We start from the raw sequence: 25393 nt of genomic DNA, 5'->3' as shown, positions 1-25393 counted from the left end.
GGTACTTTCTGGGGATTAGTGATTGATCTTTCCATTTCTCAGCTTTCTTGGTTCTCTTCACATCTTCTGCTTTCCAATGTGTGTGTGTGTGTGTGTGCGTGTGTGTGTGTGTGTGTGTAAGCTCTGCAGCCAAATGCAGAATACTCATCTGGCAGAAGCAATAAGCCACTGGAATACAAACACATTTCTGTCTCTAAATCACAGAATCACAGAATCAAAGCTGTCTTCACCATGTCTTCATTCTGAAGGCCAAGGATGGCAGAAAGATTAGAGTTTGACATTCATTTCTGTTGTCCACTGAAAGGATAGGGGAATTACCTTTCTTTGGTGTTTTGAACCCACAGAATAGATGGTTGAAGGCTGGAGTCAGTATCCAGACAAAATGTTTGCTGATTTGAAAAGAGGTGTTGTAAGAGCAAAGATTTCTGAATTAGAAAGGCAGATTGAGTGTGTGTTGAAATCTGTCCTTCGCCATGGAACTAATAATCCTTGCAGTTTGGGATGGGAACCTGCCTGTGTTTGACTTCTGTCTGGCCCAAGCTCATTCCCAGGTGACATCAATAAATCCTTCAATCGCTGGTGAGTGGCTCAGCAGTTACTATTCCCAAATACCTAAGAATGAATCATGCCTTTATGTATTTATTACCTCATCTTCTCTGCTTCAGTCCATTTGTGCATCACCACTGTAGGTGAATGTTCATCTGGTGGGGCTCTGGTATGACTGTGTCCAAAGGACATATTACATAAACCCAGTATCAAGCTGCAGAGTTCTTTGCTGGAGCTGGCTTCTCACAGCACAGCAGCTCTTGTAAAAATTGCTTGTTTCTTCTTCTAGACCTAAAGAAATTTCCTCAAACTTCAGATTCTTACTGGAGGAGTTAAATTGGCAGCATGGTGCATGGTCACTTCATTATGAAGTGTTTTTTCTATAGTCAAGAGAGTTCAATAGTTCCCTTCTAAGGGCAATTCATCTTATCTCTTATCTCAGTTGTTCCATACTTATCACTATCTTACCACAGGAACAACTACCTGCTTAAATTAGGTGTTCCCTATAGTGCCTTAGGTGGGAGAAACTGGTCCTGGCCTTGACTATATGGGATATCTCAGTGGATTTTCTTAGCACAGAACAACAACAAAAAACAAAACAAAAAAACCCAACAAAACAAAACAAAAAAAACCACTAACAACAACAAAAAAGGGAAAAAAAGAAAAAAAAGAAAAAGGAAAGAAAAGAAGCAAAAGCATCTGAAACCAAGTAAGAGCATTCATGGCTTCCCCACCTTAATTTTCACATAATCATGTATTAGGCAACACAGAAAATACCAATTGTCCCAGATGCCAAATTGAACATAATTGGCAAATAGTCGACTTGAACAAGTAATGATTTCCAACAGGTTAAAATCTGCTAACATAAACTAATGAGCCAAATTCTATTGCATAACAAATGCATTCTGAGAAATTAAGTATGATTATAATGAAATGAAGATTAATAAAGGAATAACTGTATTATCTGGGTATTATCTGAGTTGATGAAGATAATATAAATTATCACTTAGACTTTATGAGGTATATGCAGCCAGTGTCATTGCTGAGGACAAAATTTTGTAGCCAGTGACCACACAGTGGGCTGAGAAAAGATGTGTCCAGCTATTTTAGACTTCAGTGGGGTCACTGAAAACCTGCCTGGGTTTGGGAGGATGTGGGTGGCCTTTGTTACACATCTAGAATGAGACTTAATCATACATCACATGCCTCCAGGCAGGCACTTTTTCAGCAAACAAGCCCTTATAAAGCTGTACCAATCCTGTAAACATGATCAATAATACAGTGGAATATTCTTTATAGGAGCACTCCCGTCAGACGTTGTCCTGGTTCTGGTGACTGGAGAAGTACAAATAATTCTGAGTTTTTACAACTTGTTCCCACTCCTATTTCACAACCCACTTTTCCCTGTTGACTTTTGAGAGAAAGTTATTGTTAAGCAGTGATGACCTCTGCACCTTAAACTCTGTGCTAATCCTGGCATACTCCTTTGCATCTCTGTTTGCCGCATACCTTAACACGAGACTGGAATGCTTCATGTTCCAGAAAGGAATTTTGGGCTCAGAAACCTGTATTTCATGGAAACATGTTCTGCTAGTGGAAGCATCAGTGGTTCAGGCATATCTTACTGCTTGACACTGCAGGAAAGAAATGCTTGGAATGAGGCAACTTGAATATTTTATCCACTTTGTAGATGTTTTGAGAAAGAAATGGGAAAGCTACTTATTGGGGGAAAGTCATAATTCCTTTCTCTGCTATGGTTTGTGATTAAATAGTAGGGTCAGAGTTGGATTTTTGGATAGCTGCCGGGCCTTTGTTACTGCTTTTTTTTTTGTCTACATCTATTTTGTATCTCAGGAAATAAGTCAGAGAGCAAACTGCCAGCCCTCTCTCCCCTAGCTCTGAGGGGTCAAGATGCCTGTATGCAAGGCAGCATAGAGAGCTGTTCAGGATGCCTACATACCCCATCTCTGTGTGGTCTTGGGTCCATCCTGGAAAAAGACCATTTGACCAAAGGGTCACTGAATTAAAGTGTCCTCATGGGGCATTTCTATGGGAGAAGCAAAATGATTTGTGCCCATCGTGTCTGTATTACGGATGTGTGCTGCTGATTAAGCTTAAGCCATGAAGCAAGTCTTGGTTTAACACAGGCTCAGACTCAGGTGGTCAGAGTGGTAGGGGCTGAATTCAGAGTCTGACATTCATTCTTTTACACAAGTGGACTTTGAAGGGTGACTCAGCTGTGCCTGCTGCAGGGTGCCCTCTTGGCTGCAGCGATTGCACTCCCTGCATCTTTACTTTGTTACCTGGCACTGTGAATTGCCCCGTGTATGCCCATGAAATATTGAATCTAACAAAATTCCTATGCATCTTTGCTCTTCTGAGTGTAGAAAAACAGGAGGAGGAACTCAAGATAAGAAATGGTCATCTGGACATCTACAGATATCAATCAGAGGACCAAATATCTAAAGATTTATAGTATCATTAAGGAGTTTTTCCATAGATTTTGTAAAGGAAGGAAGAAAGGCAGGAAATAAGTGAGGGAAGAATAAATAAATAAATAAAAGGAACAGAAAAAAAAAAATAAAACAGTGAGCAATTCTCTTAAGAAAAGGAGTTGTAGTTCACTGAACCTTGTCTTCCTCTTGCCTCCCCGATCTTAGGTAAATATTTGAGCTAAGTCCAAACCAAATACACAGACCAAAATAGCATAGGGTGTAACTGATACAATCGTCAGAACTCATAGAAAAGGCGACTTTGAGGGGGGAAGGGAGAGACCTTTTCCTAGAACAGCTATTGCTTGGGTGAAGACCATCGCCCCTTTGACTGGACAATGGGAATGAAGTACTTTCCATAGCAAGCACAACAAAATGTCCCAGTTTAGAAATGTGGCCATGGCTGAGCTAGCAGAGGAGATCTGAATGTTCAGTGCCCTTTTACAGGGCTTTTCATGCAGTTGTCCTAAAGTCCATCATAAACATTTTGCCCCCATGTGTTGAAATAATCAAGTCATCTGAAACACTAGAACAGGTGACCCCGAGAATCTGTGGATGCTCCATCCCTGGAAATGTTGAATGGGGCTCTGAACAACCTGGTCTAGTGGAAGGTGTCCCTGTCCATGACAGGGGGTTTGGAATTAGATAATCCTTAGTGTCCCTTCAAACACATGATGTTCTATGGTTCCACTATCTTTTCTATGCACTAATAACTTCTCTTTTCCAACTTTCCATGCATGTTGTCTGTGTGTTATGGGAAAGAGGTGACTATGAAAGGCAGTGCCTCAGCAGAGAGGAGAAATCCAATCCGTGGGGATTAAAGATCAAGTCTCTTTGCTCCATCTGCATGACAAAGGCCCATTGCACAATGCTATGAGTACAGCTAAATCCAAGGCTTAGTCCCTCACCTTCTGGTTAGGCAACAGAGAAGACAGATAGGGCTGGAGGAGCAGTTGGATGGAGATAGCTTTGGTCATGTAAATGCCTTGAGTTCACTGTGAGGAGTCTGAGCCCATTCATGTCAAGCTCAACTGCTTTGATGGAGGCATCACACCCAACATGCACTGAAGATGTCCTCACATGTCTAATGTGTCTAGACATTCTGGCCTTTAATATCCTGCAAGTTGCAGAAATCTAGAGGTGACAGGGACACTGCAGTGCCCAAAGCCTGTGTTGGATTTTTTCTGATGTAAATTGCCAGAACAACACTCAAAGTTAGAGTCTGATGCACCGAGCCCAGGTGAGGAGCTGGGCCCATGCCAGTGGTGGCTGTTACTGAAGGTATAAAAAATCTTTATATGAGGAGGAGGTTATGGAAGGGAGTGGTGGCTTCTTATGATGATGGAACTGAACCTGCCTTTGGGACAAGTCTGTGTAGCTGTTTAGGAGACAGCAAAAGCCAGGCCTAATGCATCTGGCACATGCTCTCTGGGAATTAAAAAGGTTCTCTGACTTTTGCAGCTCTGATCACAGGTTGTACCTTGTGCTGTTGCACTGTGCCACACACAGCTCTCACCATGGCTGTGCACTGGGTACAAAACGTTCCTCTCTGGAGGGCTTGTGATCTTCTGGGAGGGTTGCTGCTGGCTGTCAAAAGACTGCTGGATTTGCCCCAGAGGAGAGGAGGGATATAGATGCACACCAGATTTCCACATTGTGTGAAAGGAGCCTTATAATTAACTTATACATTACAGTTGGGAGCCCCAGGCAAAGGGTAGGCTCCTGTGCTTTCTCCTGACCCATTGTGTGAAGTCTCATGTGATGCAGGGTGGGGAAGTGGCTGCCTCACAGTCTTTGTCGTGCAGTGTTGGTGATTATGTGACAAATGGGGCTGGGCCAGCTTGCCTGGGCATGGGGAGAGGTTGAGCAGTGTGGCTGTGTGAGTGTTGGGCACTGTGGTGGGCTGGGACATCACCAGCTGCTGACATGGTTCTTACTTGTCCTCTGGCAAAGTCTCACTTGCACCTTGTCCCTTTGTCATCAGAGAGCCCTTGAAAGATTTGGCTTGGAAGAGAACTTAAAAATCATCTTGTTCCAAGACAATTGCCATGGGTAGGGACAACTTCCACTGGACCAGGTTGCTCCAATTCCCATCCAACCTGGCCTTGAACACTTCCAGAGACTGACCATCCACAGCTTCTCTGGGAAACGTATTCTAGTGTCTCACCACCCATATAGCGGAGAATTTCTTTTTTACATCTAACCCAAAATCCACTCTTTTAGTTTGAAGCCATTCCCCCTTGTCCTACTACTCCATGCCCTTATTAAAAGTCCTTCTTCAGCTCTCATGGAACCTCTTTAGGTACTGGGGGTGCTGCTCCAAGCTCTCCCCAGAGCTTTCTCTTTGCCTTTTTTGTCCCCAGAGATGGATCAGTTTGGCACCTTTTTGCCCCTCCCAGCTTCTCCTCCATAATAAGGACCAGCAGGAGCTTGTGTACCCTACAGAGTCATCTTCTCCATGCTGGTTCAGAATCCCTTTGGAAAAGGAGAAATGGGATAAAATAGGAAAAATTTTGACCTCTGTATGAACAGATTGTACTTAGCTGTTGTCACTGGGGCATAATAGGAGAGGATTTGCTCTTGTGAGAAGGGATGGATATGCTGTAATCCCCCTTAGCCTGGTCCAGCATGATGTGTGGTCTGGGTGCCGAGGTGCTGCTGCAGATGAACTGACTTGTTCAGGCTGTAGCTGCATGCAACCAAAATTAATTCCAGGATTAATGTTTAAACTGGCTGTGAGAGGCTCTTCATCTCATAGAAATGCTGCGATTGTTGGACAAAAGGTACAGCCACCTCTCTGAAGGAGATGAAATAAAATTCATACAAAATTTTCAAAAAGTGAAAAAAAAAAGAAAAAAAAAGGATTCTTTTTTTAGTTTTTGTTTAATATAATTAAAAATATTTCCTTTGTGTCTTGTTTGAACAAATGATTTTATTTTTCTGAGTAAATTTTTTTTTCGCCAAAGAGTCAGGTCCAAGAGAAAATCACAAACCTGGTCTTTGAACTTACTGAACCGCAACTCTTTGATCCCCTTGCGAGGTTTTTCTAGCAATACTTGAAGCCCACCAACTTGTTATGTGGACCTTGGGCCATGGGCAGGGTTGGCTTCCAGGAGCTGACAAAATCAAAGTTTTACGAAAGAATTCCCAGTCTGAGGCACACCCCACCACCCCACCCAGGAGAGGGAGATTATGGGAACTCGTATCACAGAAAGATCAAGCTTCAGTTTAATCACCTCTTGTTAATGTCTTTCTTATATTGGATTTTAATACATTTTTAATCTGTTTTTCATTTTCCATGTTTTATCACTGGGATGATCAGAGTGAACAGGAACCAACCTGATGCTGGGACCGAAACACAGCAGAGGAGGTGTAAAAACAGAAGTTAAATTTCCCAGGAGGTTGTGGAGTAGGGATGTGAACTAAGGACTTGTCTGGCAGAAAAAAACCCTAAACTAGAGTGAGGCAGCTGATGTGACAGGGCCTTGTTGTGTGACCTTGAGCCCCTTTAGCCTCTGTTCCTCCAGTCTTTTGACTGAATATTTAGTTATTTGCATAGAATCATAGAATTGCAGAATGGTTTAGTTTGGAAGAGACCTTAAAGATCATCCAGTTCTAACACCCCTGTTACTGGCAGGGACGCCTTCCACTAGGCCAGGTTGCTCATATTCTCCTTTAGCAAGTATTTTTTATTCTAAAGCACTGGCCACACCAAAATCTTCTTCCCAGCTACCTCTTCTAAGTAATACCCCACACAGAAAAAAGAAAAATCTTCCAAACTTATGATAGTGACTCAGAGAATCTGTCAAAAAACCCCTTCTGAGGGACTTCTCCCATCCCCCCCACAAGGAACTTATTTTCCTTTCTGTTCAAAAAGACCCTTATCAACGTTTCAATCTTTCCATGTAAATACACTGACAAGTGTCAGGCCCTGGCAAACCTATAATTAAGGCTGAATACAATTTGCTAATAAAAGCCAAGAAACCCTGGGTTGAGTTTACTTACATTATCCCCACTGGGCACTTTCCATCAGAATATTTTATCAGCCTCTGCAAATGCCACTTTGACATTATTTTTACTGAATCAATCAAACATGGACACAACACTCATCCTCCTCATGCAGAGAAGATGCTCCAGCTACAGAAATAAAGATTTGTACTCTTGTTTGTTGTTGTCATTGCAGCTCCTCTGACTCACAAAACACAGTGAGCTTTTGGAAGAAGAGAAAGAATGAGAAAAATAGAGGAGAGGAAAAGAGAAAATTGGAAAGAGAGAGGCAGAAAACGTGAGCCAGAGATTGTGGCAGGCTTTACAAATTGGCACAGCCTTATCAACAGCATTTCATGGTTTTCTGGAACTCTTTCAAAGGGAACTTGCCTTTGTGTGCACTGGCTTAAGCTTTACTAATATATAAAGCTATATTTAAAAGTTTATGAAAATTACTTCTGAGTTCCTCTGTCTCTTAAAATTGCCGAGGCCAATGTTTGCTTCTTGTTGTTATCCCACTCACCCCCCTCTTCCCGCATTTTTCTGTGGTTTTCCCGTCCTCTTCGTCCTTCCTTGGCAGGGTCTCTGCCTTTCCCTCTCCCTCCCATTTGCTGCATTCCCTTCACCCAGCCTCCCCCCTCCCTCTCCATTTCTAGGGAGCTGGAGAAGGTTTTGTTTGGTGGGACTGTTTGTGATGGGTGAGGTCCAGCTCCGAGCAGCGCCGCTCTCCACTACATCAGTAAGTGTGTAAGTAAATACATCTCTCACGCTCTTTCTCTTGGCTCCCTGCTGGGGCAGAGGGTCAGCTGGCTTTTCTCCTTGCTCCTGCCTATGTCTGGGTCAGCTGAGCACAGTCTGACACCTCCAACAACCCTCAGTGGCATCTTCATCCAAACACAGATATGGAAATGGCTCAGGTGATTCCTAGCACAGACACACACTACTTCCAGTGGGATTTGAGGGGAGAATTTATCCCAGCTTTCCACTGATGGGTGGAGGACTGATGGGAACCCTAGACTGTCCAGATTTGCCTGCAGCCAGTGTTATTTGTGTGCAGATAGGCACTGGGGACTGTGCTCCTGGAGGAGGGAAGTCTAAACATGTTCAATATTTTGGTGTGCAGATGTGCCCTTGGTCTGGGCAGGAGGACACTCCAAGGGGAGGGTGGTCCAACACAGGCTTCTGTAGCTCTCCCAAAGCTCCACTTGGGGTAGGGTTTGCTTGCCCCTCACCCTGATGGCTGTCTCTGAGCTGCTTGCCTTTTGTAAAGCATCATGCTGACATAGCCAACAGGATATTCTATGATACCATGATCTGCAGAGGAATTGCCACTTAAAAAAGCCCATTTCTCACCAGGGCTGTTGGGAGCTGCAGATGCTCCTCAGCTATGTGAATAAATACACCTCAGAGGTCTGCATAAAAGTTAGATGAATACTTTTGGGGTAAATTACTTGGAGAAGGTAAAAAATATTAGATCCCAAATAATATATTCTAAAATTACTTACAACATTTTCATATCAGACTTTGAGCTGTATAATAAAAAATCATGTTAGCTAATGTGGTTTGAAATACAAAGTGTATATGACTACATTACTTCAAGCCAGAGAGCCCTGCTGGTCCAGCACTGTTTCCAAGGGCAGTCAAGACTAAATGTTTAAAGAGAAGAATAAACTACTTATAGAAAAATAAAGTGTCTGTGCCTCCAGCAATCACTGATGTAGACATCTTCAGGAGACTACATTTATACAACCAGGCTTAACAGCCTGCAGTGTGTCTATTTGTTGAAATTTCCCCCTTTTTGGGGCTGTTTTTAAATAAAAAGTTAGTACCTTGGGTATATCCAGTGGCAATATCCTGTTTGCCTGGTTTATTCCCAGCTGATGATCCCATGGGTGATTCTGTGCCTTCACAGTGCCCTGGAAAGTGCCTGCTCTGCACCTCGGGCAGTTTGGTGGAGTTAGGCTGACTTCAGACAGGATGATCTTCTACGACTTTTCTGCGACTTCAAAAGAGGTAGGCAAATGTGCCCTATCTGAGGAAGTGACCCCTTGCTTTACCTTATTCTATGACATTAAAAAGAGCAGCTTTGGTGTAGGGGAATGTCGAGCAATGCTCTCATCTCAGCGCTTAAAAGCGCATAGGGTTGAATCACAAGGATAAGCTATAAATTACTTCTGTATCCTATAATGTATCAGTTATAAGCAAATCCTTTATATAAATGAAACCCAGATCCTTTAGATTCCCTTTGAAGAAATCTTGTCCTCTGGCAGTGGGAACTGCAGTGGTGGGAGTGACGGAGTTAGTGGCTGGAAGACACGGCTGTCTGCTGGAGATAGGATCGACGTTCCTGCAAGGGACAACTGCAAATTTGGTGTTGCAGTGAGATTATAAATCCCCTTAGATTTTACTGGTGTTTTTGGAGAGAGAAAAAGTAGATTTAGCAAAATATGGTATATAGGTACGTGTACTCATTTATAAAATCTAGATGGTAACACCATGCTCTGTGGTGGAGCATATATTCAGCTTTAATGTGTATCAGTGCAGGACTGATGGAGTGTATAAGACAAGGGAAAGTTAAGTGATTTGTGAGGCCAGAGAAAAAATCAGTGTCACAGATGGGATGAGAAAGGATGAGGCTCCAGTTCAGGTTGGATTCTTACCACAACAGGCAGCACCAGAAAGAAATAAGGCTCAGACAAAAAGCAGTGATGGCTTGTTACTTCAGGGTTGATCACACTGCTAAGCAGTGCTGCTAAGTGAAATGTCCTCTGCCTCCTTTTTTTCTCATCGATAAAACAGCAGCCAAAACTCTGTCTACATTCTCTACACAGATTAATCTTTGCCTGTTTCACATTTTCTATGTGCTGGAAAATTATTTGATTTTTATTTTCTAGCGGTCAGATATCTCAGTGTCCTGAATTTCTCTGAAACAGCAAATATTGCCCCAGCCTGATCCTGTCACTGCAGCTCCCACTACGTGAAAAACACGTAGTGCCTATTAAGAAAACAACAATCATGCACTCCAAATAATTAGTGTCATTATTAGTACTGTGGCATAACCTGCAGGGCCCAATTAAGATCCAAACCTTATCACGCTAGGTTGGGGAAACATACATTAACACACAGTTTCAGCTTTGAAGATTTTGCATTTTTAATGGATAGAATTAAGAGCGGGAAAAAGGAACTTATTCTCCCTATTTCACAGGCAGAGCACTGGGACCCGGGGTTATTAAGTGAGTTGCCCAAGGTCACGCTGGCTGTGTCAAAGGCAGCAGCTGAACCTGTGTTCCTACCTCCTGATCAAGGAGAGCTGTGAGATGGAGCTTACAACTGTGATGTGTCTTTAATACAACAGCGAAAGTTAATAACCAGAAGAAAGAGCTTGGGAAGGAAAGAGGGAGGGAGAGGGATGCGTGTGATTGTGTCTCTCACAGCCAGGCTGTTCAATGACTAATAACAACTGGTCTTGACTGAGATGCTCCGGGGGATGTTCATATTTCATCCCAAGCCACTTAAAGAGCCAGTTAGTCTTAGGGAACTCTCAGCCTATAATCTAATGCCCAAATGACAACATTTGTCATTAAGTCATTTTAAGTAGAACATGCACGTATATATGTATTTATTTACAAATATATACACACAAAGTGTTTTACTTGTTTAACCTACATCTGTATGTATATATAATAACACATGCACACACACACCACACACCCTGCCCTGTCTTAAAATAACATGGCTAAGTTAGGAGTGGGTCTACCACTGAAGCCTGGAAATGTAGATTGTCGTTGTTAACATTTTTAAAAACAAAAAAAAAAGAAGAGAATGTTTAATTGAAATCCATATTTTGTAAAGCTGTGCTCAAAGAAAAGTACTTAAGTAATGGCAAAATGTCCCATTATATTATTTTAAAAAAATAATTATTTTAATTTCACTTTTCTTTTTTCAAAGTTACATGTGGGGGTTTTTTACATGATCTTTTGGGAAGATTTGGTGTAGATATAAAATTTAAGTATTTCAATGTTAGTAAATTTTTGAATTTAAGCTGTCTGTTGAGAAAAAAAAAAACCAAAACCCAAACAACAAAAGAGTCTGTATTCCAGGTAGAAAAAAAGGTTAGAATGATTAAAAAAATACCATTAAATGAAAAACTTGATTCCCCTAGCTGGGAAATATTGTTCCCTCTGGCCCTGTGATTCAGTTCCCTGGGAAAAATGCATTCAGGTGGAATCCCAACAGATATAATACACATTCCTCCCCACAGACTGTGTTGTTTATCACATGGGAGGGACCTGATGCAGTGATGGGAGGGGCTCAAGGCAGTGGAGACCCCGTCACAGCCACTTGGAGGAGGGTTTAACTCACAGCCCCCATGGGTACTGAGGGCTCTTGCACTGTAGAAGTGGATTCTGCCTTTGCTTCTGAAAATTTTTTCCAGCCAAATAATCTTGTGTTGGTTTGGTACCAAAATGGTCAGTTGTGAATTTCTCACCTTGGAGGGAACCTGGGGATGCTGAGCAAAAAGCTTTCTTTGGTGAAAGAGCTCAGTTTTGTCCTTAGAAAAGATGCTGGAAAGCAGCTTTTTGCTTGCCACAGAGTGGGCATCCAAAATTAGCAGCTTCATGTCATCTTAGCCCTCCTGTAGTTCAATCTGTGAAGAAATGAGAGCAAGCAAACACACAGAGGTGTTACAGAGAGAAAGGCATAAATATTCTCAGCACCTTCAGGTGCTAAAGTGATGGGCAATGAGGAAAGGACTGTGTGGAAATGAATCATTCTGTCTTGGGGCAACACTGTGCTGACATGCAAAAGCATTTGTCTTGAGGGTCATGCATCACACAGGGAAGAAAGTAAAATCCTAAAGATTTTGTGATTAGGGGAGCTCTGTCCAGCCTCTGCACAGATTAAGGCCTTATAGGAAGAGAAAGAAGTGAGGGTGTATTTGCATTCCTTTTGCAGAGTGGATGTGTGCAGAATAGCAGCTTTAATCCCAGAACTTAAAAAGTGTTGGACGCTTGACTAGGAGATCTGAGTTATAGTTGTTTGATGTACTTTCTCTTTTTGCATCTCTTTGCACAGACACATTAGATAGGCAGCATATATTTACATTCTGGATTTATGAAGTTGGAGCTGGACGTTTTTCTAAATTACTGTGAAACTAATGCTTTTCACATCCTGTTCAGTCTTTCTGGGCATCCTCATTTGCACTTCAGCTGGCACGGCTGCAGGTTTGACTTTGTTTTCCTCTTTCTGCTGCGTTTGTGGCTCTCTCCTGTTTTCATATATTTCCATCTTCTGATTGAAGTGACCTTTCCCATTCACCCTTAAAATTCCACCCAGCCGAAAACTAGTCCTGCCTGCAGGCCTGTAACTTTGGCCTCTGTGTCCTGGGACAATGGGGTGAGGAAGGCAAAATAAGGGACATTCCTGCAGGTCCTCGGTGTGTGGATAACAAACAGGGCAGAAGAGCCAGGCAGGTAAATCAGAAATCTCTCCATTAGCTGGTTAAGCATTTTGGAGTGACACCAGGTACTTTAGGAGGTGGCAGCCACAATGGAGGGACGTTGGCCATTTGATATTCATGAGATGAAGAAGGTTTAAGAAAAGAAAAGGAAGGGGGAGGGAGGGATGTGGGCTTTCTAATGTAAACACCATTATCATTTGAAAATCAATTAGCTCCTTGCACCAAGGGAATGACGAGACTTAAGGCCCTTTTCTGAACTGCTATTGTGAGCCTGGGTTATTTACTTTAATTAAGAGGAGACAGAGTGGATTATTGTCTCAAACTAGGGAGTTGGGAAGAGTCAGAAAATTACACTCTACCTCACTGCACAACAAAGCCCAAGGCTCCAAACAGCAAAGAGACAGGCTCCAAACCCAGCAAAGTCGAAAAGAAATTAGCCTTTAATCTGGATTCGTCCTACATAAGGAGCAGTGAAAAGGAAGGAAGGTTTGGAGCCTCCTTGCTAAGCACCAGGCATGATATTGCAGTGGCTGCCACTGCCAGCTCTTCTGCTGGAATTTAAGATTGGTTCTGGGAGGGACTTCTTCCCCTTGAAGGGTTAGAGTTTGAGAGCAAAGATTTCCTTTTTCCTAGAATTTGACATGTTGAAATGTCAGATGTGGGTCTTTGTTTCCTCCTGCTCTCCAACACAATAATGGAGCAATGCATTGTTCTAGAAAGAAATCTAATTGTTGATGCAAAGATGTCTCTCCTGGATGAAGATGCTAATATTTTTTTGGCTCTTATTTAATTTAAGCAGCTTGGATTAAAAAATTAGGGAAAAAAAAAAAAAAAAAGAAGGAGGAGGAAAACAAAAAAGAGAAGGAATTTGGCAAGTGACTAATCCACAATATTGTCTTATTTGGCATATGGAGAAACACCCCCCGAGGTATCTAATACTGAGATGTTTCAGCTCTGTTTTGCATTGCCCACTCTTACTCTGCATACTCTAAATATGTATTAAGTCAGTCGAGCATGGCAGCTGCTGAAGGAGTTGCCACAGCTTACTGGGTAAATAATGATCGTTTTTTAAATCACCTAAATGCGTATCTACCCCAAAGACCATGGCAGGGGCTTATGGGAATGCTGATTTGCATTTTAAAAAATTTACTTGGATGTTATTTGCAGTTGCCGTGCCTCCCACTCCATGCTCCAGTTTTAAGTCCAGGGCCCAATTCTGCTCTCAGTTATGAATGGGAGAATAAGGACTGACATAATTTAAATCAGCCACGTGAAGTCAAACTCAGGAAAAGCTCAATGTGATGAGTTTTGCCAGGAATGCAACCCATCACTGAGATTTTTTTTTTTTTTTTTGTGATTTTGCAGCTTTAAAAATAAATTGGTGATAACTGAGGAGCACCTTTTATTTGGGGTGGTGTGTGGGCTGTAATGGGACAGAGAGTCCAAGGATGAGCTGCTGTCCAACTTTATGCTGAAGCAGGGAAGAGACAAGATCACATGGAAATGATTGCAGTCAGGCTCTGCTACACTTCGAGAGAGCATCTTCCCAAAACAAGGCTTTGGGGTCTATTTAGGCCCTTTTTTCCTCAAGGTGGGAAAAATTGCATATTTTTCTGAATACTGACACACATCCAAGCTCATCACCTCTTAACCCTTCACAAAACTGGGACCATCCTCTGTGTTTTATCAACAGAGACACCTTGGCCTACAGAAAACCCAAAAACATGTGGCTCTGGAAAGAAATAGATGAGGCAGCTTTTCAGAGGGCCCTGGAAAAAAAAAAAACCAAAAAAAAAAACAACACTTGTTACTTTATGGAACACAAAGAAAACATATTTTTGTATATATCCAGTCAGAGATCTTCATGCATTCAGGACTCTTTTCCTCCAGCCCATAGACTCTGCTCCTCCTTTGCATCTGGATTCCTTCTTTCTCACTTGGTTCTATAATAAACCAGACCCTTTTCATGTGAGAGCCATTCCCTTTTTCCCCTTCATGTTTCCCATGGATAAGTGCCTAGCCACACACTTTAGGTTTTGTTGAAATGCCTGCCCTAGCTCTGGGGTCCAGCAAAGCTGAAGTGTGCTAAGGAGTTCCAGCTGAGTGTTGATTTGGTTCTTTCATCTCTGTTGTGAGTCTGTACATTTTGGAAGCTGGGCAACTAGACCTGACTTAATGACTTGCACCTCAGCTGTGCCTTGGGACTCTTCCACCACCTCTCCTTGCTCCCTTGGGCAAACTCTATGAGATTCAAGGTGCACAGACTTTGAGATAGAAAGAAAATTTGCCATCACTTAGGCTTAGAAACCCTTGGAGATGAATAACTGGACCTTGTGATGCAAAAACTCTGAACATCATGCAGTTGGTGTCCCATCCTGGGAGGTCTAATGTCAGACAGATGCTCAGTTGTTGCTCTCTCCTCCTCTGGCAGGGTGTAACTTTTAATACTGAGCCACAATGGCACAGACAATGCATTAATTCCTGCTTTAGCACTGTACTTGTTGGATTAAAGTGTGTTCTTTATATATATATTTTCTGCTTATTGTAATAGTACTTTGTGATCTTGAATATACTTAATTGTATTAGAAATGGTGTGCTGGAACCTTTTTTATCATTATTAATATGAAAATAAATAAAAGGAGGATTTTTTTCCCCCAGGAATAAATCAAATTCTCCTCTGGAGTGCAGGGTCAACAGACCCACAGGGCTGAGCTGCTGGCTGCAGCTATTGTGTGCGTGTGTGTGTGTGTGTGTGTGTGTGTGTGTGCATAGATGACTACACACATGTGTGCCACCTATATTTGCATTCCTACCGCTCTTCATTATTTGTATCTATTATACAGTGGAGAGAGCACAAATGTATGCAATTGAGACACAATAATATAGGGATATGAAAGGCCCAATCCATCAGTTCAAGTGTGTTTGGGTTTAAGGAGAAGGGGACATACAGATAAATACACTGATTTATTCTCTCTAGCTCTCTCTGCATTCTGAGGCTGGGCCTGAGCCATTGAAGCTGCTGGAGCTGACAGTGATTTATATCAGCTACAGGGTCTGGCCTGGAGCTTTTAAGTGTATGTCAAGCACCTCCAGCACTTTCAGAATATTTTTTTAAATGGAGTTTTCCAAATCAAAATCTGCAGGAATGGCAAATCCATTAAGAAGGTGAGCGCACACTGTGTTTTGTGTTTAGGGAGTCCTGTAATATTTATGTTCAGTTGTGACCATTCTGCTGTTCAGAGTCACAGGCTATGGCCTTGAATAGCAATCATGGTCTCATTCCACAAGAACCCAAAGGTCCCTAAACACTGGTTGGCTTGAACTGAGTCCAGTAAGGAGATGACAGGCCAGGTTGTTAATTACAACATTTTATTCTGACAGTCAGGCTACAGAGATGTCTTGGCAGCTTTCAGAGCTGTGTGAAGCAACCTCTTCCTGCTTTACACTGTTGTTACATGACAGAGAACTGGAGAGCCCATTCAAAGAGCCAGAATAATGTGACCATAGATTTTTGGGTTATGCTGCCATGTCATCATTACTCTTAATAATATGGAGATGTGAACCATGGGATGCCCAGGATTGCAGCCCAAGATGAGGGCAAAGGAGGTGGGAGAGAACAAGACAACAGTAAATGTGGGGGGTACAGGGCTGAGATCCAGGGACTGTATTCCTGGCTGTGCTGAGTGCCTGGGGTAAATCCCTTCTTGTCCCTGCTTCTCGTCTATCTTTTGTGAAGTTAATTATAATCTCACTGCAGCAGAGGGTGGGGCTGTTGCAGGACCCATGAAGACAGTTCAGTTGACCCTATTTGTGAGCATAAATAGGTAGAAGTAATGGGAAAGAGCCCTGGGGAAAGGTAGGGGCTGAGGGAGGAGGGGAGTGAGATAGGCTTGTTCCCAGATCAGCAGGGTGAAGGAAGGCTCAGACAGAAGCTACTTGGCATGTGAAGAAACCATATCCCTGAGGGGTCCAGCTGCCTAATTTTCAGCAGAGAAGAATTATTTTCTTTTGGGTGGAGTTGGCCCTGTCCTTTATTCTTATTGGAAAAGAAAACTAATTTTGAAGCTTAAATCTAAGCTCTTCTGGTTAACCAAAAAGGTACTAGCAGGAGTCATCATCAGCCTACAGCATATCTTGCCTTGGTGCAGCACCCTAAATTATGGGTACTGAATAGCAACAGATTTTGCTATTGTCTCGATTTAATAATAATCAAGACATTGCGTCCTCAAGTTCCTCCTATAAGTCTTAATTATAAAGAAAACTTGCTAAATTTAAGCACTGGCGTAAAGCCAGTGAAGAACAGAAAATACTTGGATCCTTCTTTCAGATCTGATCGAAGGCAGATTTTATCAGTAAACAATTTACTATAGGTTTAATTTCACTCCATGGGGTCTGTAAGCAAGGAGTTCATAGAGGTTTATACATTCCCAGCTATTTTATTATCTTGGTTTCCTCAATGTCTTGTATGCTTTTCCCCAGCAAGGAATCAGAGTGGTTGCCTGGAGAACAGATCTTGCCCCTTCTTGTATTCCAAGCCACTGGCAGAAGTAGTGAAAGGGGGTCCTCCAGGATGTGCCAGAAACAAGAGAGCTCCTACCACTCAATCTCTGCCACCCAAACCCAGTGTCTTGGCATTAGCTGAGAAAGTGCCTCCCTTACCTGTGCATCCACAGAGCCTGTTTTGTTCTCTCGCCCCTTTCAGAGCAGGACTGCACTGGGAAGGAAGGATTGCAGCTCCTGGGACCCCTGGCAGGGCGCAGCTGAAGAAAGTGTTGTCAAACACAGGCAGGGATCAACTTGCACTCTTTGTCCCTGATGCAAATGTCCACAGGAGGCTGTTGTGAGGATGGGCTCAATGCTGTGCTCAGTGGCTGAGTGCAGACTCAGGGATTACAGAAGCACCTGGGTAGTGGTGTCAGGAGGGAGGTGAAAAGTTGCTTTTTGCTCAAATCCTACTTGTCGGACAAATTCCAGAGCCAGCCCCTACCCAGTTTCCAGCTCCGAAAAACTCATCCACAGTCTTAGAGGCTTGTCTGTATATGTCCATGTAGTTGTTGCTTTGCTCTTAATTTGCTGACATTGGCCCCACTAGAAGCTATTTCCTTGCTGGGATCAGTGGGATGAGTTTTAAGCATCCTCTAACTCAATGATCTCAAGACTCTCTGAGCTAAAAGTTAAAAATTTATGAGTGACTGGGCTCGTTCCATCTGAAGTGGGCTGTTCACAGTGACATCTGAACTGGCAAACTGGTCAGAGCTGTGTGTGTAACATCTGGGTCCAGAGCTGTGTGAAGCTGCTTGGGGCGGGGGGTGGCTGGAGGAAGGCATATGATTAAACACAGTGCTGAGGCTGAATAGAAGTGGCAGATCCAACTGCTGGTCCCACAGAAGCCCTGAAGAAAGAGGGAATTCTCTGCAAGAGCTCCTGAGAGGTTTATTGTTCCCTGGTGGTAAGGCTGCAGGACATGTCAGTGAAAGGCTGGCCTCTCTGCAGAGACCTTGTGCCTCTGCAGTGACGGCTTTCCCAGAGCTGATGCCCATTTTCCCTCAGCAGCTTCCTGCCAGAGTTCTTTGCCTCCAAGGATGTTGGCCTGGCAGGTTGCCTGTCAGCCAAGTGCCCTTGGTCCTTCCTGGATCATGGGACCATTGGATGATTTAGGTTGGAAGGGACCTCAGGAGGCCCTTATCCAACCTCCTGTTCTGACATCAAACCAGATTGCTTAGTGCTGTATATGGGTTCTTGGGAATTTCCCTGCATTATCCAGGGATTGCTGCTCTTCTCTGCTGGCCTCTGACACCTTGGGCACTGTGGTTCCTTGGGTGGCAAGGTCCAAAGCTGTTTGACTATCAAACCTCAGAGCTTCCAGCCTTCCAGGCTACTGAGAATGCAGAAGCTGTGCTGTGAAATTAGGCTGCTCCCAGGTTTCATGTTATTTTTCCTCAAACAAGATATGTTTTGTCTTCTTGTCCCTTCTCCTTTCCCCCCCACAAGCCTTTCTCCCTCTTACTCTCTTAGTCTCTTTATCTATATATTTAAAGAAAAATCATACCAAAATGTTTTCTGTTCGAGACAGTCATCCAGGGTACACGTGGCTTGGTGACTGACATGTGCTTTTCAAGATGTGCAGAAGACAGTGATGTGGTCTAAGGGTCACATCACAGAACAACTGACTCTAACTAAAAGTTGAGTCAGTTTTCCCTGAATTCCCTGAACAGTTTCCCAAGTTTTCCCTGAAACCTGGGAAAAATCACTGAACAGAGAATTCCTTGTTACAGGCTCTTACAGATACTTAATGTTTCTTTGGATTCAGAATCTGGGCGCAAAAATCAACTGAGAAAAAAACAAGGAGGTCCTTCACAACAAGTAAATCACTAGTGGCTCAAGAAATTCACAAACCACAAATTGCTGTGTTTATGTGAAAAATACAGCATTTCCTTTTCCCTATACTTTTAACATTATTAGGGGTTGACATAGATGGCACAGGGGATAGGAGGAATATCTTTATGCTCTGCTGTTGGTATTTATAGAATTGTTTAAGATGGAAAAGACCTCTAAGAACATCAAGTCCAACCATTAACCCAGCACTACCAGACCCACCACTAAACCCCGTCTCTCAGCACTACATCTCCATGGTTTTTGAGCACTTCCAGGGACAAAGATCTCACCACTTCCTTAAACAACCTGTTCTAATGCTTGACCATAGTTTCAGTGAAGAAGTTTTTTGTGAAATCCAGTCTAAACCTCCCTGGCACAATTTGAGGATGTTTCATCTTGTCCTATTTCTTGTAACACCAGAGAAAAGACCGACTCCCACATGGCTGCCGCTTCCTGCCAGGGAGTTAGAGACCAGGAAGGTCCCCTTGAGCCTCCTTTCCTCCAGGCTAAACAACCCCTATTCCTTCAGCTTTTCCCCATCAGACTTGTGCTCCAGACCCATTTCAGCTCTTTTCCTTTCTCTGGACACGCTCCAGCACCTCAATGTCTTTCTTACAGTGAGAGACCCCAAACTGCATTTCTCTGGTGGGATGAGTTGCCACACACCTTGGCTTCCAGTTGCCCATACACAACGTGGTTGTGGATCATGGGTTTGGACTTCTTTCCTATGGAAATGCCAGTGTTGGGTGTGGCTGGTGCATCTCTGATAGGCTGCTTATCCTGCTGTGCGTGGCTGCAGTGTGGGTGTGTGCAGACCCAGACACTCAGAATACCCTCTGTGTCCATCTTGCCTTTATTTCTCTGCTCTCAAAAATACTCTGTTTCCTTTAATGGTGCAGTCATCATCCTTTTTTGTCCCCATAGATCTTAATATCATTAATACTCTATTGATCAGGCTCTGACTTTGGATCCGGAAATGCCCATGTGTGATTGCAATGAAAATCTAAGGAGTTTATTCAGATTGGGTTTGCACAGAAGCCTCTTTCATGCCATACCACAGATATCCTCCCAACCCCTTTTTTGACTGACTACTTGTGCATTTCCTCCTCCCTCTCCTTTTTCCCATCAGGGAAATCTTTAAATAAAATGTTTCCCAGACTGTCATTTGCCTCCAGAGTGCTGTTGAAAACCCACAGTAATATTTTTCCAACAGCAACAGTGTGACCCTATACCACTTACCATCACACTTGGTCTTAGTCCTTTCATACCAATCCATGGAGAGAGGAAACAAAAAAAAAAAAGCTCACTGGGAAGCTTGACGTGAGATTCACAGGATTAGGTCTGTTAGCAGTGCTATATACAACCCTGACATGCAATCAGCAAAGTAAAATATTAATTATTGCCTGACTGTCAGCTGAAGACAATTTCAATTATTCTGGTATTTCAATGGATGAAGAAGCCCTTTAGGCTGGCTCATGAGATTAGACTTAAAGGCTCTGTAAATTAAGAAAGTTGCAATCAGTGTATTATCTGGCAGGCAGCTGTGGAATATACTCCAACAGGGAGGGGAAGGAAGAAAGTAAAAAAGAGACAAATTGCTATATTCAGGTTGTGGTTTTGATATATCAATTTACAGATTTAACATATGCATTTAGGAAATAATTGTTTTGCATTACTTAAATCAGCTTTAACAGCATCAGTGTGAAGATTTCAACTCCTACAGCTTGAAAGGTCAGTTTTTCTTTTGCGTTGCACTTTCTTTGAAAGACTCGTTTGGGTTAGAGGAGGAAAAAAATTTAAGCATTGCCGGAAGAACAAATCTTCCAGAAAGTTATTCAAATATTATAATATATGGCTGCTGATCATAAAATTCCATTAGAAGCAACATCTGTAATGTCCTCCAGGTTAATTTTTATAATATGATCTCAGCCTTCTTTTGCTGGATATGCACGGATGTGGTAACTGTGACCATATTTGGCTTTTACCTCTCCCATCTGACGTGTTAGGGAGAATAACTGGTATCATCCCATCTTGCACTTCTGGAGCTTTTATCTCCCAGTTTCCCAAACTGTTTCAACATCTTTGCAAGCAGCAGTGAGGAACCTGTTTGCTTCCTTCTGTTAAATGACTCCTCCTGGTCAGAAATGCTGAGTGCTGAAAAAATGGATGAATTTCAAGCACTTTTAGCAAAAAACAAGTATAATTTAGTATCAGAGTGTGCTTACTCTGGTGGGGTGGGATTTTGAGTTCTAGGAACTCTGTACAGAAAAGACAGCTCCCTGGGCAGGGAACTGATTAAGTTGTGACTTACAACAGCTGGTGAAACACAGTGGTTGATTTGTGGCAATGAGGGCTTCAGCAGGGGTGAGGAGTAGGGAGGTCTCATTGAAGGTTGGGGCATTTTCCTCGTTCCTGCCACTCCAGCTAGTGAGGCTGAGGAAGTGCAGTTACCATAGAGCTCCCTACAGCCATGCAATATAGATATGAAAGTGATTACAACCCAATGAGACAAAATATATACCTCCTAGCTGCCTTTGGTTAAGTCCACCCTGCATTTACAAGATAATATCATTTTCTCAAGCCCCAGCCTTCCTAACAAGGGTGTTTTTTTGTGGCCTGGGTAATGAAAATTATCAAGGAGAGGCTTGGGGCAGAGTCTGAATTTATAAGTGCACTTGATGGCATATGGTCCTGTGGTGCAGTTGAGATTCAATACCTTAGGAGACTCTTCTTGCTACTAATCTTCACTCTGGTACATGAGAATTGAGAAGTTCTGTGGTTTCCTCTGCAAATAGCCTATTACTACCCTATAAATGTTGATAAATCCTGAATTTTGTGCTTCTAAGGTACAAATGAGGCATATATGCCCTCTCTTTTATATATCTTTTACATAACTTTTATATATAAATGAAACAATGAACTGAAAACAAAATACCACATTTTTTCTCTCATACATCCTGCTTGAGCCCAGGTCCAGGCCCAGGACTAATTCCTTCACACTACTCATCTTATGTTTAGATGTTTACAATGTGGAGGGAAATATCTTAGATTCCCACTGCCAATAAGGAAAAAGAAACACTCCAGAAATCCAGACTGTCCACTGTGGTGGACTCCTCACTTTAGGCAGAAAAATCATGATCTAGAAGCTCCTGTTTCTCTCCAGGAGCTGTAAAGACCCTGAATACTATCTCACATTCACATGTTTAAATCCAGGTAAGATGAATACCATTCTTTTATTTGCCTGCAGAGCTTGTGTTTTCCCATGGACATGTAGAACAGAAATTAGTTTTGATAGACCTTGGCTGGGACCGCTAGAGATGGTGACAACAGCAATAACCATGATAACAGCAGCGACAAGAGCCATAGATCTGATGCAAGGATTAATCAAATATAAGATTTTCACTACCCATAATCTTTAATAACTTTCACTTATCGACCTAATTTTAATCTCATCAACTTTAGTGCAGACTTCATTCACTTCAGTGGAGCTCCTTTCAAATGACAATCATATAAACATGACTTTGATCTGTAGATAGGTGTTACGAAGAAGATTGGCATCTGCAGGGTTTTACTTCCTGGTTGTGACCTGTTTCTGGATTATTAAAATGAATAGCATCTTGCAAGTTGCACTTTGAATATTGGAATAAAATGGTCCAAATTTCCAAGCACAATTACTGATTCTCAGAGTTCCTAGTTTGAATGGCTTGAACTTAGATGCCTTCATGAACTTTATTTCTGACTGCTGAGTGCCCTCTTTCTGAAATCCAGGCTTTGATAAAACATTTTATGTTGGCAACCTACAAACAGACCCCCTGAATCTCTCATTACGTTCAGAAGTCTTGGTCAACAATCCTTGGTCTATGCAGCCTGGTCATCTATTTGGCACTTTGCATATTGAACACTTCATTTTATATTCAAGTGAGATTTTGACCTATATGTGCAAAAGAAATAAATTTTGGAAGTTGAGACAGAGTATTTTTACTTATGATTCTTTTGAAATATTCAACATTGCCTGTGCTGTTTCTCTTTTTTTTTTTCCCCTCTGAGTTTGGCTAGAAAAGCTGTAAACACATAATTTTAAAAAATGGAAAACTTCACTAGCAATTTACCCCACAGTTATGCATCTTTCTGCTTTAGAGAATATTTAGCTAAAATTAGATGACAGCTCTATACCCTTAGAACCAGTGTTATGTTTTTCCTCCATTTCTGATCTACATAATTCAAAACAAGGAAATGTTAGCAGGTAAAACTGCAGGGTAAAACCTTTGGCTGCTGGAAATATTTGCATTTATTAAACTAACAACTGTAAAGCAGATATGCACATCTTTAGACTTCCTCATTCTTGCCTTATTAAAAAAGATCTTTGAAATTCAAAAACCTCCATGTAAATCTTGTGCAGGTTTTTTTCCTTCCCCTGATGCAGATGATTGTACTTGGGTGGCTTAAAAAAACCAGAACCTAGATCCAGGAGCCTCAACACGTCCCTGATAGTTAAAATCCAGACCAAGTCTGGATCTAAAATTTGGCAGTGGCTGGAGTGAGGGTCCTCACAAACTCCCTCAGACTCATGAGCTGGAACTTTTCCACTGTGCACAAACATGTTAGAGGAAACTGTCTTGTCTTGATCCATTTGCTTGGAGGCAAGCCAGCGCCTACTAAACTGTATCCCCAAGTGCTGCGTCCACAGCCTTCTGAACCCTTCCAGGGATGGGCATTCCAGCACTTCCCTGGGCAGCTTCAGTCCATAGCTGGATCACACCTTGACACCTCCTCTGGGAAGGATGTCCATCAGAAACTTGGGTGAGATGTCCAAAGGTGATTTATTCACAGACATTTTACCATATGAGGAGCTAAGACACCTGAGCATAGATCCCACTTCCCTGGAAGTGTTCAAGGCCGGGTTGGGTGGGGCTTGGAGCAATCTGTCCTAATGGAAGGTGTTCCTCCCATGGCAGGGGAGATGGAACTGGATGATCTTTAAGGTTCCTTCCAGCCCAAACCATTCAGTGAGAGGTTGGTAGATAGAAGGCTCATGAATTTCAACAAAGCAAAGTCCAAAGTCCTACAGCTGCATCATGGCAATTCCAGACACACCCACAGGCTGGGTGGAGAAGTGATTGAAAGCAGCCTTGTGGAGAAAGAATTGGGGGTGATGGTTGATGAAAAGCTCTCCATGAGCCGGCAGTGAGTGCTCACAGCCTGGAAAGCCAGGAGTGATCTGGGCTCATCCAAAGCAGCATGGCCAGCAGGCCAAGGGAGGTGATTCTCCCTCTGTTCATCTCTCATGAGACCCCATATGCAGTGCCGTGTACAGTGCTGGTGTCCCCAACATAAGAAGGATGTGGAAATGCTGGGGAAATTTAGAGGAGACCATGAATCCCAGAATCACAGAATAATGAGGTTGGAAGAGACCTCCAAGATCATCAAGTCCAACCCATGCCCTAACACCTCAATGAGACTATAGCACCAAGTGCCAAGTCCAGTCTTTTTTTAAACACATCCAGAGATGGTGATTCCACCACATCCCTTGGAAGACAATTCCAGTACTTTATTAATCTTTTGGTGAAAATTTTTTTTCCTAATATCCAACCTGTACCTTCCCTGACATACCTTGAGGCTGTGTCCTCTTGTTCTGTCTGCCCTGTGGAAGAGACTGACCCCACCTGTCTGCAACCTCCCTTCAGGAAGTTGTAGAGAACAATAAGGTCACCTCTGAGCCTTCTCTTCTCCAGGCTAAATAACCCCAGCTCCTTCAAGCATTCCTCACAGGGCTTGTGCTGCAAGCCCCTCACCAGCCTTGTTGCCCTCCTCTGGACATGCTCAAGCATCTCAGCATCCTTCCTAAACTGAGGGGCGCAGGACTGGAGCACTTTGGCTATGGAGACTGAGCAAATTGGGGCTGTTCATCTTGGAGATGAGAAGGTAGTGTGGAGACCTCATAGAAACCTTCCAGTATCTCAAGGGCTTACAGAAAATCTGGAGAGGGATTTTCCATCAGGAGCTGTAGTGACAGGACAAGGAGCAGTGGGTTGAAAATGAAAGAGAGGAAAATTAGGTTATATATGTAAAAGAAATCCTTTACTATGAGAGTGGTGAGGCATTGTACCAGGCTGCCCAGGGAGGTTGTGGACAGCCCTGTCAGTGTCCAGGGCCAGGCTGGATAAGGCCTTGAGCAACGTGGTCTTGTGGGAGGTATCCCTGCCCATGACAGGAGGAGTTGGGACTGGATGATCATTAAAGTCCATTTTAACCCCTTAACATTCTATGATTCTATGATAATCAATTTACTCTCTATTAGATGTTGAAACGATGCAAATAGAGCTCACCCTCCAATGCAGGGCCCTTTTCATGCCTCAGTCTGTATTTTTCCATGTTGAGTACATCTATATCACACAAGATCATCCTTAAATCACAATTACTCTAACTAATAAAATATCCCTTGCGGCCTTTTGAAGAAGGTATCGATTGGTAACAGAGAATCAAACAAAATAAAACACAAAAGAAAGGTTCCCCTCCTATTTACTGAAGAAAA

Source organism: Lonchura striata, chromosome 5 (assembly GCF_046129695.1).
Source record: "Lonchura striata isolate bLonStr1 chromosome 5, bLonStr1.mat, whole genome shotgun sequence".
In the NCBI taxonomy this organism is placed as follows: domain Eukaryota; kingdom Metazoa; phylum Chordata; class Aves; order Passeriformes; family Estrildidae; genus Lonchura; species Lonchura striata.
The sequence above is the reverse complement of the archived record's forward strand: the minus strand, read 5'-3'. Positions refer to the sequence as shown.